We start from the raw sequence: 18583 nt of genomic DNA on the forward strand, positions 1-18583 counted from the left end.
CTTTATTTTTGTCCAAAAAAAGTGAAAAAAGTATTAAAATTCTCTGACTCTATTTATTGTGGCTGACTTTAAAGGGTCAGACCTTCAAATAGCAAAGTCCAAAATGGTCTTTGAGTTGATTCCCATGGGTAGTTTAAACTCAAACCAGGAGACTCTCTTTAATCTCTTTCAATCACTCCAAATCCTCTCAGTCTGCGGTGGGTTTTCTGGCCGCAAGTTGGCTGGGGTCCCATAGCAGCTGAACAGTCCTTGTTACCATAGTGGTCAGAGACCCTCCAGAGTCTGAGGGTGGTGATAAAGGCGTCTGGCTATCTCGTTTCCACAGAGGACTAGATAACATCCTGAGAACATTCCCATCACTCGAGGAGTTTGTCCAATAGAGATAAGAGTTCCCCTGCCAAAACTTCACAAGGAGACTGTATGTGTGCTGGGGCATGTGTGTGTAGGTGTGTGCATGTGTTGCATAAACAGAGTACTTTGGAGTGTCTTGGCTGTAGCCTTGTCCATGTTCCAGCTGTGAGGTCCGCCAGTCTGACTTTAAGGGGTACCGAACAAACTGTATTGGAAGCCCAGATCTCCCCTCGTATTAAATCATATTCCTTCATGTATTTTTAAAGCCTTATATACAGATTGCATGCAAATCTGAGTGTAGGTGGTGAGAACAATCACATTAGACCTCTGTACACACAGACCTTAAAGGCATCAGTCTACTAAAGTATCCCACCAGGGAGATAACAAGATAATAGCTTATACAAAGATAGCCGAATTAATAATTCATTGTTTATATATGAAGGAAATTGATGTGAATTTACAACCACAGCCATTGCAGGAATGGAGGAATACATTTTATACTGTGATTGTACAGTCAGTTTTATTAATCTTATTGTAATTTTAGAAAAAATAAGATATTTTTACTCTGGGACCTTCCAACAAATCAACGTGATCAAATGATTAAAGTAGAAATAAAACAGAAATATGAAAAAGTAGGTGAAGATGGTGTAGGAAATATTTGACAATGTTCAAACAAAATTACAATTGTTACCAAACTGCAACAAAACTATTTGTTGAACATTTTTTGAGATAATATAGGAGATTTTAAAGAATGCATACATTCTACATCTATGTATTTCTGTTAAATTTGTGAATTAAGATAACATCAAGAAGTGCAGTCAGAAGGATTTTTTTTTCCAACCAGGATTCTTGATTTAACTAAAGTGAAGGTTGCTGAATTATCCACGTTGTTTGTAAAGAAGATTTCTTGTGGCTTTCTTTCAAATATTTATCTCTGCAGCTCCTCCAAAGTTACCATAGGCCTCTTAAGTTGACCATTTTTTGGCAGAGTGTCTAAAAACTGTTCCTGGACATTGGACAGGGAAACTCCAGTGACTTTACCAGCTCTCCTCACTGTTCTTTTGCAAGGCACTCTTGGATGCCATAAGCTAGCTGGTGTTTTATCATCTGTGCTTCCCTGTTTTATACTAATAGCGATTACTTTCATATGTGTATTTATTTGTCAGCTCAGTAAATAAAAAGTTTCTTTGAAAGAGTTGGACATTTTTCAAAAAGTCTTCAGAAACTCTATCAAAGGGATGCTACACTTGTAGTCTTAAAAACATACTGGATCATGTCTCAAACGGTAGATTCTGCTTCTAGTCAATCATTTGTACATTATAAACTCCATGTTGTGGTTTTATCAACAGCAATTGCATTCACAACAACACCATAAGATAATGGTGATCTCATTAGCTAACATGCGCCTATCTGTTACAGTCAGGAGGATGACCTCACAGCCCTTTGAGCTTCATTACAGTATTTCTTTCTCACCCTAGCAAGAGAAGACGGCTAATTCAGGAAAGTTGATTAGAAACATGTCAGAGAGTGAAGTGAATCCCGTTTGACATGTTTATCTAATTGGAACATGTACATGCAGCTGAACATATTTAAATTATGTTTCTTGCTGAATGCTGTGGAGGCTGCTGTTATTTTTGCATATCTTCTGCTTTCAGCTGTAACGTAAAGCACATACGCTGCTTAAATAACGAGTCCGGGCAGCTGGTTGAACATTAGTACCTTCAGTAATCTATTTCCAGCTGTAGGAGGAAGCAGCAACAGCTAAAGATGCTCCTGCAAGACCGATAACCTGTTTTCATACTTACTTTTCAATTTAATCACTAACTTTCTATTATATTCTTTTGGAGGCATTTATAGAAATATAAAGAAAAGAAAGTGTCTCTCCAAGCTGGCAAAAATGACACAGGTCTTTTTCTAAATGAATATTTTTTAGTAGTAGATGTGTTTGTGAGGATGCTGCTTTGTATGAGGTGCTCTATAAAAGTTCCAAAGTAAAACAGATTCTGCTGTTGCATAATATGTGGCTTTAATGGAAGAGGTACATTCGGAACAATGGCACACAATCTAATGTCATTGTCAAATGTAAATTACTCTCCCGCAAGCTGCTCAGCATTGTATCCTATATTCAGAAAGTTATTCAATTCTCAATTTCACATCGTCTGCACTTTCAAGCCGAGGAGAATCATGAATTACCAGCTGGTAAATTAGCTGCACTCCTGTTTGCACTGATTCAAGAATGACAAATTATGTGAGATGTTATTTTAAAACCATACAGCATGCCATAAAATGGGGGGGGGTTAAACAAGGTTATTTTTTTAAATGACTGCTTGATGAACAGATAACTCATATAACATTAGCGAATGTTGACCATGAGCGTTTATTTTAATCAGAGATGTTATGCAGCAGTTGGCTTAAAGAACAATCATGCAATGAGACATGATTCAAGGGACTGACTCACGGTTGCGGTGAAATATTCATTCAAATGAAGTAAAGAGTGGAGCAGCATAAGAATAACCCGTCTTTAAAGATTAACATAACCCTTGGAGGTGTTATTGTATCCCCATAACCGAGTCAAGACTTCAGCAGGTGCAGAACAGCTCTCCCTCTCTGAGTTACTGCATTAGGGTCGCTCAAATTTTGTAGCACAATCATGAGCCTCCTGTTCAATCTCTGGAGTAGAAGAATTGCTTTGCATTTTAAAAAGGTCAAACACTCAGATCTCTGCCAAGAGGAACTGAAGGGAAAAATAATGTCTCTTTGGAGAAATATGCAGTCACACACTGCTGATCCTCTCAAAGACTCGCTGTATATTGAGCAGATTAGAAGTGTGTGTTGACTGACATCTTCGATAACAAGTGTTTCTACAACAGCAGATCATTTTTCTAAACATTGATGTGGAGAGTGTTTTAATAATTACGCAACAGTGTGCTTTAAATTTACAGTGTGAGGCATACACTGTAAGCAGTGTGTTTTGTTTTTCAGCGAGGTTTGTTGTTTTACTCAGCAATGTGTGACCTACAATTAACACAACTAGGATAAGCTGATAATTAGAGAACAAACCCCTTTGTCGGATGTAATCTGCGACTCTAAAGCGGATTTTAAACAACACTTCTGCTAAATTACAGAAAAACACATAACGTCATTCAGTGGTGGTTTTTGCATGAACAGTGCCTTGAGTTAGCCCCTCCTTCTGCCACTCCACACCCCCACACACACAAGCTAACGCAAACCCACACCCAAGACCAAATCTTATCTGCAACAAAACTGTTATTATCTAACTTCCAGGCTGTGGCGGTTTGTGATATGGGTGACATGGCCAACCTTCCAGGGCGGCATCTTGTGGGGGGTGGAATGAGCGCTTCACACCGTGCCCCCGTCCACTCTCACAACCAGAGGATCTGGATGTCAATAGTGCCTAAGGCAAAACGCAATGCACCACATTACACCCTGTGGCCCCCGCCGGTAAGGTGGTTCACCCAGGGCGCCAAACAGGCCAGGACCGCTTCTTCTTCCAGGTTTGATCAGTCTATGTATTTAAAGCAGGTTGTTTCATCCCAGCTTGCCCTAATGCCAAGAAGGCATTAAATACTCCTTTCTGTGTTTTTCTCAAGCAGAAAAAGTTTCATATTAATATTGTGTTGTGTTTAAAATATTTTTTGTATAGTAGTAGATCCCCATGCAGGATCTGGAGGGTTGTTGTTGGGAAGTCAAAAATCCAACACGACATACAGTAAAATTTCACAGTCATCATCCAACTCTGATCTCTGGCTCTTTATTCTCCTCCTAAGCTGTCCTTCCTCTCTATTACCAGTGTGAACATATGCTCTTGTTGGCGTGCCTTGCTGGCTGGTCCTGCTCTTTGGAGGTTTTGAGCCTGTGCCAGTATTATACTGTGTTTGGGACAAAATGGCTACAGGAAAGGAAGGATCTCAGGACAGGTCCAAGATCCACCAACCTCTCTAGACCACACACACAAAGGACACTTTGTACAGAAGCTTCATTCACGTAATAAAAAAACCTCAAGCAAATGAGTATTATGAGTATTTGTACCCACTTTCAAGCAACAAAGCATATGTTTGAGTTAGATTTTACAGTTTTCAGAAGATACGTGTTTATGCAATAAGGTAATGGGGTCTACAATGATAAGCAGCACCAATGTCTCATTGCCACATCATTATTTAACAATAGGATAAGAAGATTTGTAAAAAATAAATTAATTAATTAAAAAAATTAAAAAATAAAGAAGTTCAATATATTTTACAAAGATGTTGAACTAAGCCACTGAGGTAGAACTGTCTAAAATGAAAGTTGCAGTGCTTCAGATAAATTAAATGCATAGCTTTTAGGAATCATTTGTCCTTTAGTGTCACATGTTAAGATACATTTTGTCCATATGTGTACAGTCAAGGCTATATGTACAGCAGAGAAATGTTAGTTATTAAAGAGAAAAGCATCTATTTTTACCACTAACTCTTTTTGAAACCAGTTCAATGTGACACTACACAACATTGATCAGTTTTTCAATAAAGTTTTAAAGCTTTGTTTAGTTTAGAACATTTCTATAAAATCTGTTAAGACTCCAAGAGCAAGAAATCAGATATTTACTAATTTTATTCATATACATATATAGAAAAATTATTTAAAATAATTCTGTTTGTGAAATGCCAGCTTAATGAAGGAGAGAACTTTTAAATATTTTTTAACCTTCCTGAAGTTCTTCAAGTTCACACACATTCCCTTAGTATTGCCTTTTAAACTGTATGATTTGGGTTTTGGGCGTCCTTCGACAAGCTGACAAAGGTTTGCAGGAATTTCCCTCCATTCCTCCGGTCAGAACTTCTGTACCTGAGTCATGTTTGCACAGGCTGCCTTGCTAACACACATCAGGTTACTTCTACCCACAAATATTCCATATCAGACTGAGACTAGGGCTTTGCAATGGCCAATCTAGTCCATTTCTGAAAAACCAAAGGTATTTGTCACTTAATGCATTTGTAAACTGCAATCTACTTATAATGGTGCTGTAATGCCAATTTCCTAACAGCTTCAGCTTGCATCTTTTTCTTTTTTTTTCTAAGACTAATAGGAGCATTTGCAAACAAAGCACATTAATCACTGTCACAGGAAATCCATCTCCATACTAAATTGCAGCATAACAGGGCATTCCCTGTTTATTGTTGTGTATGTTTGTGTGAACAGATGAATGTTGTACCTTCAGGGTTCTGGAGGTCTCATCTTTCTTGTACTGATTAATTTTGATTTCTCCATGATGCCACACAAGGAGGCAGTGTTTGAGGTGTTGACTTAAAATATATCCACAAATGTGCCTCCATTTAACTGAAATATGCTGAATTATCCTGTAAGAAGTTTCTAAAGCTTGCCATAATCATCTGGGCTTCCTTAATTTGCTTAGAGGAATGGCAATTCTGACTGAGCAAAATAATAAAGAAACGATCTCGCTGCCATTATTCTCTTATTCAACTTTTTGCATGGTTCAAGTGCTGTTTTAATATTTTATTTCTTATTTACTTTGTTTCCAATTAGTAAGCAAATTTAAAAAGATTGAAAGCAGAGGGAGAGTTGGGGCAATTTAGTTGGAGTGTTGTCAAGAAATTCACTTTATCATACACTTTATCGCTTCTGTCAGACTGCCCCAGGGCAGCTGTAGCTACAATCCAGTAGCTTGCCACCATCAGTGTGTGCGTGTGTATGTGAATGGGTCAATGATTGACTTTGTAGTGTGAAGCGCTTTGGGGTCCTCTGGAATTGAGAAAACGCTAAACAAATACAAAGCCATTTGCTATGTAGCATGTATGCATTCAGGTTTGAATTTCGGTAAGAACTCAAATGTGCTAGGAACCCTGTGTTTAGGTAAAGAGAAAAAAGGATATATGAGATATGTTGCATTGCTATTTGTGATAAAGTGTCAGAGTATGGCTTGTACTGCTGTGAAAATTAGTAAGTCAATAACAGTTTTGTTGCTGCGAGGAAAAGGCTGCAGAAGAGTAGAAGGTATGGAGTAGGATTTAATCATTGACTGAAAAGCAGCTACAGTTTCTTGATGATGGATGTTTGATCTTTATTATGCTCTCAGAATAAATAACTAGACATTATGGCACTACCACAGTAAAAAAAGAACCAAAAAAAACAAGTAAAAGACATTATAACAAGTGTTATTTATAATAACAACCCAATAAATCACAAAGTTTTTACATTGTAACCGTGGGAACGCATTTCCTGCAGGTTATCTGAAGATGAGATGAAACTTTAACAGTGTCACCTTCAGGGAACCTGGGGGAATTCCTTTGAATATGAGATCATGGATTATATTCCCTCAAGGTTGTCTGAAGGCTGTACAACAGTGGTTCTTAAACCTTTTGTAACACATAACACTTGAGTAAAATTACAAGGCATTGAAATATCAACACATTAACAGACAACAACAACAACAACAACAACAACAATAATAATAATAATAATAATAATAAACTGACTTGGACTGTTTTCAGTTTTATGACATACATTTCATTTTCAGTTCCAGCTTTAACAAATAACCAGAAGGGTTCCCACCAGTTAGAACTTTAAGAAGGAAAGTCAGAGGTCTCATAATAACTTTAACCTGAACACATCTCTCCAATGATTGAGGTGAAGAAAAAGCTGCTGTTCAAAATAAACTGAAACTAGCTCATTTTTATAGATTTCAAAATGGAGCATCATCCTGCTTAAAGTAACAATCAGAAGATAGATACACCAAGGTCACTAAGAGTTTTACATGGTCAGTTACACTGTAGCATTTCTGCTGCGCTCAAAGGGGCCCAAAATGATTCAAGGTAATGTTTCCTATGATTTCACTACCAACAGCAACAGCATGAACTGTTAACACAAGAAAGGATAAATCCAGGATTTTATACTGTTTATGTCTAAAATCCTGACCTTATCCAGGCTCACTGGACCAGGTGACCTTTTTCCCAATTTGCCCAGGTGCTGTGTATGCAAGAACCACCACTGGGCAACAACAACAACCACACAAAGTTCAAAGTCACCTCAACGCTTTTTTGCCCCTCCATACGTCGGGCCATTCCTTGCATTTGATTCGGTATGGCAAACTGTTTGGGTCATTTGACTGATTCAGGGGGAAGGCATCATTACACTAAACCGACTCTTACCTAATAATATTAGAAAATGAAATCTGGAAAATGTAGGCTACTCTTCCTATCAACAGCAAGCAGGGAACTCCTCAATGACCGTTAATGTGGCAAAGCATTGTAACACCTGTTCAGGGCACAACTAATAGAGAAGTCTTTTTTTTTTTTTATTTGTGGTCATGGGCCCCACTTTTAAATGTCACCCTGTGCAACTGGCACCACAATACCACAAACCACTAGTGCATAAATACATTAAGTTGTGTTAACAAGTAATCAAACTTAATTCACTCTGTTTTAAACTTTTCCCCATGTTCTAATCTACTCACATGCACCTGTATGTAACAGTGAGTGTTGCATTCATTTATGTTAATTTACTAAAAAAAATAAATAAATAAATAAATTAAATAAATCAATCAGGTGAGTACAAGATTTTCTGTATTAAATCAATATTCAATTTAATATTTCTATTGGACCACATTTTCTAAATTTTTAATCCGGTTGGCCAATTGAAATTGCAAAATAAGCTGATATCACAATGACAAATCGCACTTTCTAGAAATTTCCCACTGTCCGATCTCCATCAAGAGTGGAGGAACACTCTCTTATCTGTGCTGCGTGTGTGCGTGTGTGTGTGTGTGTACGAGGGAGAAGTGGGCAAAGGCTCCGCCTCACTCCAAGAGCGAGAGGGGAAAAAAAGGGAAAAGCAAACTGATACACACCTCTCAATTCTGGCAGCAGGAAAAGAATAGGAGTGTTTATGAAGCTTATAAGTAAACAGCAGGATAACCAGGCGCACTGAGAGCCCAGGCTGCTTGCCCTGGTTAAGAAAAAACCCGACAGCGGGCACCGATTCGCAGCGCCGGAGATTGTCCCGTTGCGTGCAGGATTTAAGTTTTTTTCGTGCCATCTAAAGGTGGATCATTATCTTAATCCGAGATAACAAGCGAATTTGAAATGCGTAGCCTGCGATGCTATTTTTGGGAAGCCCTAAAAGCCGACGTTTGAACTCTCGCTAAACATCCAGTCGAGGTAGGATACCGGATTGCTGCAAAGAAAGAAGGAAAGAAAGAACGAAAGAAAGAAAATGGGTGGTGTGAAATATTTCCGTGTGTGCTCCGGCGGGGTGTTCAGTTGAGAAAAGCTTGTGTCCTCGCATCGCTGTCCATGTGTCCCTGCGCCATCAGCAAAGGAGGGACGAGGGAGGGTGGGAGTAGACATTAGGCGATACAAGCTCTTCATAGTGAGCTGGAAACAGGCTGTATTGAGATGAGTGGATTAATTAAGAACATATATATAGATATAGATATATATCTATATATATATTTAAAAATAAAATCCAAGTAAGATATCATTTAATTGATACTTTTAAATCATTTGAAACAATGTTGACTTGGTATGGCTTTCTACTATGAAAGCTTAAAAGTTTGGTGTATTTTCAAATCCACTTTGGACTTGTCTTGTTTTGACAGGCAGAGTGGGTACTGCTTCTCAAAAGGCCAGTCTCACTCTTTTATTTTCTTTCTTTTTTTCTTTCCTTTTTGCTTGCTTTCTTTCTTTTTTTTTTTTTTTTTACTGCAGTTGGAGGCTGTAGTGGAAGAAAGCTTTAAGTGGAGGAGGAAGGGGGGTCGGCTCCATTGTTGGACCAGTGAAGGGGTGGGGATAGAGGCTGTATGCAGATGTGCTGCTGGCAACGGACATCTGCTCTGCCCCCCTGGGCATTGTCACAACAGGCAGGGGAACTTTAGTGTGCAGAGAAAAGGCCCTTTGTGCTAATGATGTGCAGGCCTTGGCCTGCAGTCCCCTCTGGATTGCAGTGTTTGCATTTCAGATGCTACATTATTAAAACATTTAATCACCTCAAGAGGTTTGCTTTGAATTGTAGATTGGGGATTATATGTCAATGTTTTCTTAAATCAAAATAAATAAATAAATAAATATGCAACAGATGTATAAATGCATTTTTTGTTTTTTTGGTTTGTTTCTCTCAATCTACAGCACACGCAGCTCTGCTGGGGGTTTGGGGGATGGAGGTGGTAGGGAGGGGTAATTGAACTTTCCCATTTTGTGTTCATGGCCCACATGCGTTCAAATATGAAAGCTGACTCTCTAAAGAAGAAAACACACGCACCTCAAGCGGCATAGCAGCATATGTGTCAGCTTCTTCTTGGCCCCTTTTGTTTATGGCTGAAAGGGCTAAAAAGAAATGCAGAATCAGTTCTTTAATATTTATGATAGCTTTTGCTTTGTGCAAGATGTCTCGGTGGTGTATGTGCTCGTGTTTGTATTGGAAACCAGGAGCCTCATTTGCCTCAACAGATATTCCCTGGTGACTGGTAGATTCAGTGTACTGTGATTATGAACATGATTTGTGCTTGTAGGGATGAGCGTTGTACATGGCTGATCTGCTGCTCGGCATGCTTGTTTAGCCACGTATCTTCGCTGTGTTACACCACGCTGAATGAGTGCGGGGCGAGCCGGACAGCTGCTCAACCAAAGCAGGAAGAGGTTCCTGGATTTCACTCGGGATATCGCTTGAATTACTGTCATGTGGATAAAATGAACGTCATAGCTTTAGCATCAAGGAGAGAGAGAGAGAGAGAGAGAGAGAGAAAACAAAACAACCACACTCTCGGTTGTGAGTTTGCTGCCTGTTTTGAAGTCATAAAAGCAATTACAATTGGTTAATCATATTCTAAGAGCCTAATACTCCATTTAACACAGTAATTTGGACGCTGCTGAAATAGCTCTTGTGAGCTCTTCTGAGAATTCCTATAATGGTAGCAGCTTGTAAAAGTTCCCATAGGTTGGTTTGAGAGGATTTGCTGTCATGTGATGTGATTGTGCTATGCATTGTGGAGCCGAGGTAATGGGTGTGAAATTACACTGTGCAATCTGTAGAAGGCAGAAAAAAAAAAGTCTAATATCCTTCAGAAGCTAAGAAGCGAGGATTTGGGAGTTGAAATAAGACTTCTGATTTTGTGCTTTTCCTTGCAGATTTTTTTTTTGAGTACTTCTTGTTGTCTTTTTTTGAGTTTTATCAGAAACACTGTTCGCTAATTGTTCAATTATTGAAGTATTTACATCCATACCATTATTTCTTAAAAAACAAAAAACAACTCTAAATGTGATTAGCCTCTTTAGAGATACATCAATCAGACTTTGCTGGTTGATGTCAGTTTTCAGTTTTTATTTTTAAGATATTTCCTACTGATTCTGATGACAGTCATGTCAAAATTCCACATTTTTCCACCCTCACATATCCAAAGTTTTAAATTCTTTTTAGATTTTTGATTTTTTTTTAATATCGAGTTAAAATCTTAAGTTCCCCATGAATTCATGGCAGATATTCTCCATCAATGAAGCTTATGGATGGATTGACAAATAATAATTCACGCACCTGCGTGAAGATGTTGTAAGATTTCTATATAACACTTCAGATTTTTTGCTAGAGAGAATTTTACCAACATCAACAGCGCACAGGAATTGCAAAGTTATCCCCGTTTATCCATCAAAGCATGTTTCACAAACAAATATTCAAAAAAGTGCATCAAAGAACATGCTCTTTAGAGGGTGCACATTATATTGCATATTTATTATTTCAATAACACTCCACAGCCTTATAGCTGTGACACTTGAAACAAGCAGAAATTGGTTCTATGATATGGCATACTTTAATTTGCAGACTAAAGGCTCTGTGCCTCAAAGTTGTTACAGGGAAGAGCTATAGTTCCACAAACCTTTAAGCAGCTGCTAATAGCTTAGCCTGAGAGAACATACTTAAAAAAAAGCTGTTCCTCTGTGTTTGGTGTAATTGGCGTCCTGTCGTAGTGCACCTGTTTTTGGCTTGTTGTAACTTATCCTGTTGTGTCTTTGATGCATCCGAGTATCTGTGTTTGTGGTTGTCAAGGACAGTTTTGAGAGTGGATGTGTGTCGCCGCAGACAGCAGCAGCAGGTGTCTGATTCGCCTCACCGATAAGAGCTGTTTGCCCTTCGCTCTTTGAAGAAAACTGGTTGCTCAGATTCTCACTCTGTGTGCTTGGGTGTGTGTGTGTGTGTGTGTGTGGGCACGCTCGCTTGTTGTGTGCCGTGGCTGATATGATATATACTGTGGCAAGAAATGAATAACTCCTCAGTTGCTTGCTCTTAAGTGCAGCCAAGTAATTTTTCATACTCTGGAGGCTGTTTCTCGCCGTGTAGCTTTGTCTTACCACATTACAATCCCATACAAGCTTGTTTGTGTTGTTGCCAATTCTGAATTATGCATTTAACTCACAGCTGAGCTGCTGTAGCAGCAGGAAAACAAACACATCGTGTTGCTCTGCTGTTTTTTGAAAGGTTTTTAATTGAGGCAATCAATGTCTATTGAGTTTTATCCACTTATTGGTGCCAAAAGTTATATGCAGCACCCTCAACACTTTGTGGTATGAAATAAGTAAAACGCCTTAAAGGGAATTGTTGTTCCACGGCAGTAAAACAATCTCTTTCAAAAATCCAACCTTCAATTTTAGAACTAAGTTTAAATGTTTAAAAATCCCCTGCAAGGATTTTATTTTATTATTATTATTTTCAAAATAACATATAACATCAATAATGATTCCTATGCAATAGAAATAACACCATTTCTTTTAAATGTTTTTTGGGGGGCTGATCAGGATGTCTTAAAATCAATAATTAGTCATTTCTGAGTTTTTGTTTTCCTGTTGTGCCAGAGAGAGATTCATTTCTCTTAGCTGCACTGCAAAACGGGAAAGACAAGCAAACATCATTTGAGAAAGGCAGATGGGTATTGTTCATGAAATGGCTAAATGTATAGTTGCTCAATACTTAAAAAGTTCAAAATACTAAAAAACAAATTTAAACCTTAAATTTATTTACCCAACACACTCAGTAAGAAGTTTGGTAAACATTTCCTGCAGCAAGGCGTTAGATCGTGGGATAATATTGACACTCCTCTTTAAGAGAAAAAATTTTAAAAAACTTTCTGTAGCAACCATGCGTTGCTATTTGTATGCCAAGCAGGCTTTTGAGAGTCAAAGAAAACATCTTTCTGTTCGACCATTTCTAATGAAGACGCGCTGTCTCACTTGCAAAGCCAGTGTGAGTCGTGTGAGAGTGACTTTTATTCAGGAGTCTTTGAAATGCCTGAACAATTTAAAGTCAAATCTGATACCCCCAATCAGAAAATTGAAAAATAAATAAAAACTGGGTCTTCTAACAGGCTAACAATTATAAACATAAAGCCAAATGAAGAATGAAATCATTCCCAAGACACAAAATCAACCTGTAATTACCATCTCAGCCACCAAACCAGTACCACTTAGAGAACTTCTTTTCAACTTTGTGAAATTATGAACAGCACCAAGTGCATTGCCGTGCAGAATGAACAGTCTTATAGACAAAGGCAGTCTGAAGTAATAACAGCTGAGATGCTGAGAATAATAGCAGCAGCAATTTTGTTTAAAAAAACCCAATTATTTCAGAGTTTCTCCTCCCAAAAGTACTTTGAATGCATAATACGATATATTTGAAATATTGTCTCATCTTTCTGTATCCTGATTTTGACCCGTAGACACACAGGGAGAGAGAGAGAGAGAGAGAGAGAGAGAGAGAGAGAGAGAGAGAGAGAAATGTGTACAGAGTAAAGAGAACACAGCATGTTCACTCTGCATTACCGGAGCATAAATGAGAATTTCCCTAAATTATATTCTCATTATTGTAAAAAAAAAAACAAAAAAAACTCATGGCACCAGTGGAGCAACAGCATAGTGTTCTCTGTATTTATGATCATGGGAGTTTGCTCCCTCTGTCTGATGTGAAGCGTCACACTGTGCGCTGATTGTTCTGTTTTCCTAATGACTGTCTATTTCCCTCCACAGAACTTCTAATTACTCTCATGTGCGTTCATGGAGCCTTCCAGACATACATGTTGTGAGCTTGGGCAAGCAAAGGCTACAAGATGAGTCGCAGTTTGGAGATCAAGTGTTTGCTGACAGACAAAGATAACAGGAGCAGATACAAAAAGTAGTTTTCAAATAATGACGATGACTTGTAGAAATAAAACAATCATTTGAACAGAACCTGTTGGCAACTTAACGTAGGGTTAAAAAATAAGTGTAAGCAACACATACTGTTCCGGTGTAAAAATCAAGACCTGATTAAAAAGTGATTGAGATTTGTCAGGCTGGAAACTGTTGCAAACTCCTTTCTAAAGCATTGTGACCCCCAGTGAACCATAGTTGGAACCATTTTTTTTTCTTACAAATGGGGGAATAGTGGGAAACCTGCCCACAGGTGTTAGACCGAGCAAAATTACTCCAAGAGCAGATTTATGACTAATCCAGAAGGTCATAAAAAAAAAAAAACAGATCAACATCTAAAGCACCGCAGGTCTCTCTTATCTCGGTTAAGGTCGGTGTTCAGAATTCATCTATGAGAAAGCGACTCAGCTAAAACTGCGTAGGCAGACCACTGCTGACCAAAGAGAACACAAAGGCATATTTCACATTTCCCTAAAACATCTTGATGATGTACAAGACTTTTGGAGTAACGAAACAAATGTGCATTTTAGAGGATGCGCCTCCAGTCACATTAACCATAGAAACAGAAAAACATCAGTAGTGGTGGTAGTGTAATGATCTGGGGCTGCTTTGCTGCTTCAGGAGCAGAACAATAATTCATGAAACCATAAGTTTTGCTCTTTACCTGCAAATTCTGAAGGAAAATGTTTGGCCATGAGATCCTGACCTAAAGTTTAAGTACACTTGGGTTATGCATCAGAACACACCACCAGGAAGTCATTCTCTGATAGGCTCAAATGATACTAAACTAAGTTTTTAAGGTGGCCTAGTTAAAGTCCACACATATAATGTAATTGTGATGATGCAACACAATGTTAGTGGGCTATATAATTCTGAAAACCTTCCAGTTTGACTCAAAACAATTAAAACAATTCTGCAGAGCAGTCCAAAATACCTCAAGATATATAAAAGAAGCAACCAGTCAATGCAAACATATAACAGTTGGCTCTTTATTTCTTAATAAGTGAAGAGGTTATTTCAGAGCTGCAAATAACACTGGTTATCTTTGGAAAGAAAAATGCAAAAAGTCTGTAAGGTGGAGTGATACATATTTCCAGTGTACCATCATCATCTTTATCTCTTCCAGTTTACCTCCTTTTCTTTACTCCCCCGTAACCAGAGATTTACACACCTGTCTTTTAACTTCTAAATCACACCACCATAAATAAGTCAAGAAAGGGAATGATAAATGTTCTCCATCTGTGTCTAGTAGCACACGTGTGCCCGTGCTTGTGACTGTCATTTTTGCAGAAACTAGCAGAGACAAAGCACCATCTGCATCCAGCAGGCCGCTCTAACTGCTCGCTCCACTCGCTGGAGCAGAGGCAAAACATTGTTATGAAACTGACTCTGCTGCCGCTGCTGCTGCTACACGGTTTGTTAATGCTGACAGCTAATAATGTCCTCCTGGATGACTGTGCTTTCCTGTGGCCAAAGTGAGGAGACAGATACAAATGAAGAGAGGCAGGCAGGGAAGGAGTGAGGAAAACTGGAACAGCGGGGTTTGCCATCCTTCTCTCTTTTTCCCGACCTGCCGATGTTCTCTTAAGACGATATATGTAGACACACAGGCTGTAAGTGAGCGTGTTTGTGTTGGTTTCCATTCCCTTCTAATACTTGCCTCCTTTTACTCACTCTCTCTACACACTGGAGGGAGGTGGCATGGAGTGAGGAAAGGTTCCTTTGTGTCTAAGCAGACTCTCTGTTCCAGTCCAGCTGACATAGACTTGTGTCAGGAGAATCCATCCTGCTGATGTTGGGGAAGCTGTGAACTGAAAGAGATGTCTAAAATGCTGAAGTTGGCCCTGGCTGGCGAGGAGACGGCTGTTTGTTTGCCATTCTGCTGAGCTCCAAATTCGCGGGGAAAACTTTTCTGCTTGAATTTGCTGACGGAGATAAAGGGGAGGAGGAAAAAAAAAAGAAAGAGAGATGGAGATAGGGGGATTTGGGAGTCACTCATGGGCACACAAAGCTTTGGCCATCGCAGTTCTGTCACATTGACATTTAGACATGGCGAGGGTGGAGAAGAGTTAAAAGCATGTTTTTTTTTCTCTTGTGTTCTCCTACCGCAAAACTGTTTTGCCACTGGTTACAATTTACTGAGACAGCAGTCAGTGAACCTTCCGACAGCATGAATATGCATAATAGGTCTGCTTTTCTTCTCTGCCCTCTGAGCTGTGTTCCTTTTTTCTGTCCAGAGACCTGTCGTGTTGTGTTTGATTGGCCCTGACATTTGAAAAGGTCCTTGAATTAAAAAAAAAAAAAAAAGGAAGAGAGAGAGAGAGTTGTTTATGACAACTGAAGAACTCTGCTGCAAGCGGAGTAAAAATGGCATTTTGAAAGGAGCACAGCTCTTGCATATTTAAAAGCTAATGGCTCTGTGAGTGTGCTGGCTAATAGGATGTTTCAATCTGCTGTGGTGGAGTATGCACACTTTTAGTATGCATGCGCACTGTCTGAGTGCTACCTCTAATGGCGGAGGAAGATGCATGAACTCATTATAACTTATTTTGTGGAGTTGAAGATTTTCTTTTCCTACACTCCACCAGGGAGTAGATTATCTCAAACAAAACAATTAAACCTTTAAGGGAAAAAAAAGAAAAAAACAACAACTTTGAAAATGTATTCCAATCTTGAAAATCCAGCATCTGGTGTCTATTATCACTATGGATATGATGTGCATAAAGTGCAACAGATTGTCTCCAAGGTTGACGAGTACTGTCAGAAAACACGGCGTTTTGAGCCATGGCACTCCGACTTCAGGCCTTAACACATCACTTGTCACACTTACTGGCACCAGTGTTAAAGATGTGACAAAAAGGCTGAAAATAAGTTAATCTCCTGTAGCTGTAACATCTATTATGAAAAATTCCAACTTTTAATTTCAGTGTGTTTATGGTGTAGGGAATAAAAATCCCATACTATTTACGGTATTTCTGTGTTGATTAAACCATTTGGTTTAGATCGCAAACCATCTGCTAACCCCTATGATTAACTATTTTCAGTTATCTGGCAGAGAAAACTGGGTTTTTATTTGAAATGTCCTGGTATTTCAAAAACCTCATGTCACGAACCCTTAGGATCTCCAGGTTAATGTATCATAGAGTCTCCACGTATGATAAAAGAATCCTCTCAAAGGCAATACGCCAATGTAAAAGGATTTTTTTTTTAAAACAAATACATAATTTATCGGTCTCTTGTTGAAAATAATAATAATCATTAGAATAATCTTTATCTTTATCTGGATAGCAATTAGACCCTTCATGTAATTGCTGGTTGATATTCTATCAACATACCAGTTCTAAAACATTCTAAACTATAACTTCTTTTACTATCTTCTTCACCAGTTGCTGCTCTTCACTTTCCTGTTCTTTCAAGATGTAGTGTACAGATTAAACGAGTGGATCTCTAACTTTTTAAACACTGAGCTTTACATAAATGGTGTTCAAGGACTTCATTTGGTGCCACAAGTGCGATTATGTTGATATGAGCCATTGGCTTGGTAATTTTGCCGGCTTATCCCTCCAGACCAGCTGAAAAACCACACGTTTATGCATCTAACAGCACTTTTGCTTACATAATTACTGGCATGAGTCCAAACAACAGGACACCCTGGCAAATGTCCATGGAATCACTCGAAATCTAAACCATGGTGTTAAAAAGCAAGTGGTTGCACTCCTCTTTGAATTAAATGAGCAATGAATACGAGTGCGGCTGTAAACTGCGTCGCTCCATCAGCAAAACACAAACAGAAGCTTGCAAAATGTCACAAATATGAGATACCTGCTTGGAGCTGAACTGGGAACGCTTTGTTCCTGGTTCCCATTGCTCATCTGTTTTGAAAATGAGCTTATTATCTCCTCCTTTCTTTGCAGTAATGGGAATGTTGACAGAGTAACTGTCTGTGCTGTGTGATTGAGTTTTATCACCTAAGCTATCTCCATTATGAATATTACCAGTCTTTGGTGAGCCTGAGGGTAACTCTTTGATTCTCTGCAGCTGAGAAGCTCTGCAGGAGGTTTCCTCTTTCTTCGTTAGCTTGTTCACACAAAGTCGTGCTTGATTTTCACCTGAGATGCAAGATGAAAAAAAAGAGGGATTTAGTGGGAGTTAATGTTTTAAAGAGTCCAGAGGAAGCCACACACAGTCAGCTCCTCCTCAGTCCTTTGAGATTTATCCCTTCAGGACTCAGTGAGAGGCTTGATATAGGTGTTACTGGTGTTTTCAAGCATATACAGTTTCAAGGCACTGCGCTTTAAAGTTTCAACAGCTTTTTACTCTTTAAACCGCAGCTGAGACATAAGTTTGAGCTTATGGAAGAGATTTAGTCAAGTACTTTAAAAAAAAGCCAAACAAACATCTTTTTGACAAGTCAGCATTGCCTCTGTGATTAAGTTTGTGTAATTAGAGGACAGGCGAGCTCACCCATCCGTCAGGAATCATGCTTTATGCTTGAGGGCAGCTTTTATTTCAAGTTCAAATTCAAAAATACCTTACTGACACCAAAGTAAATACCAAGAATCTATTCATTTGTTCTGACAGACACGGAGTGCATTGTCGCTCAGATTTGTTTTTGCCTCATTGAAATTAGTTTTAGTTTTATTTAATTGTCATTTGTAACATTTTGTTGCTACTCCCCCTTTCTGCAATGATTTTTTAGAAAGGACGCTGCTGCATGTACACTCATTGGTCTCGTTAACATGCTAGACAGCTCAGGTGTCAATCTGGTGTTCTGCACCTTTTAAAGTACTGTAATTAGGTGACTAGTAGGACTCTGCAGAACTTAATTACATGCAGACGAGGTATTGAACCCATTTGGTCCAGGTGTGCTGGACCAGTGATACATCTAAAAAGTTGCAGGAGTTTGGAGTTTGAGGCCCCAGCTCTACAGGATTGAAATCTAGTCACTGCGGAGGTCATATGAGGTCATATTTTCTCTTTCTCTATCCATTCTCAGTAAACCAGTGAGATAGTTGTGCAGTAGACTTCTAGTTGATTAGCTTTTTCTG

General features: G+C 38.8%; 1 protein-coding gene across 2 annotated transcripts in view; it reads left to right on the forward strand.

Moving 5' to 3' along the window:
- Window positions 1-8191: 8191 nt before the first annotated feature.
- ctbp2a (C-terminal binding protein 2a) overlaps window positions 8192-18583 on the forward strand; it is a 69620-nt gene continuing 59228 nt past the window's right edge. For both annotated transcript variants that reach the window (XM_032553345.1, XM_032553347.1), the window contains exon 1: window positions 8192-8525. The gene's annotated coding sequence lies outside the window, so the exon portion shown is untranslated. The remainder of the gene's footprint in view (window positions 8526-18583) is intronic.

This window comes from Xiphophorus hellerii, chromosome 22 (genome assembly GCF_003331165.1).
Source record: "Xiphophorus hellerii strain 12219 chromosome 22, Xiphophorus_hellerii-4.1, whole genome shotgun sequence".
NCBI classification, from domain to species: Eukaryota; Metazoa; Chordata; class Actinopteri; order Cyprinodontiformes; family Poeciliidae; genus Xiphophorus; species Xiphophorus hellerii.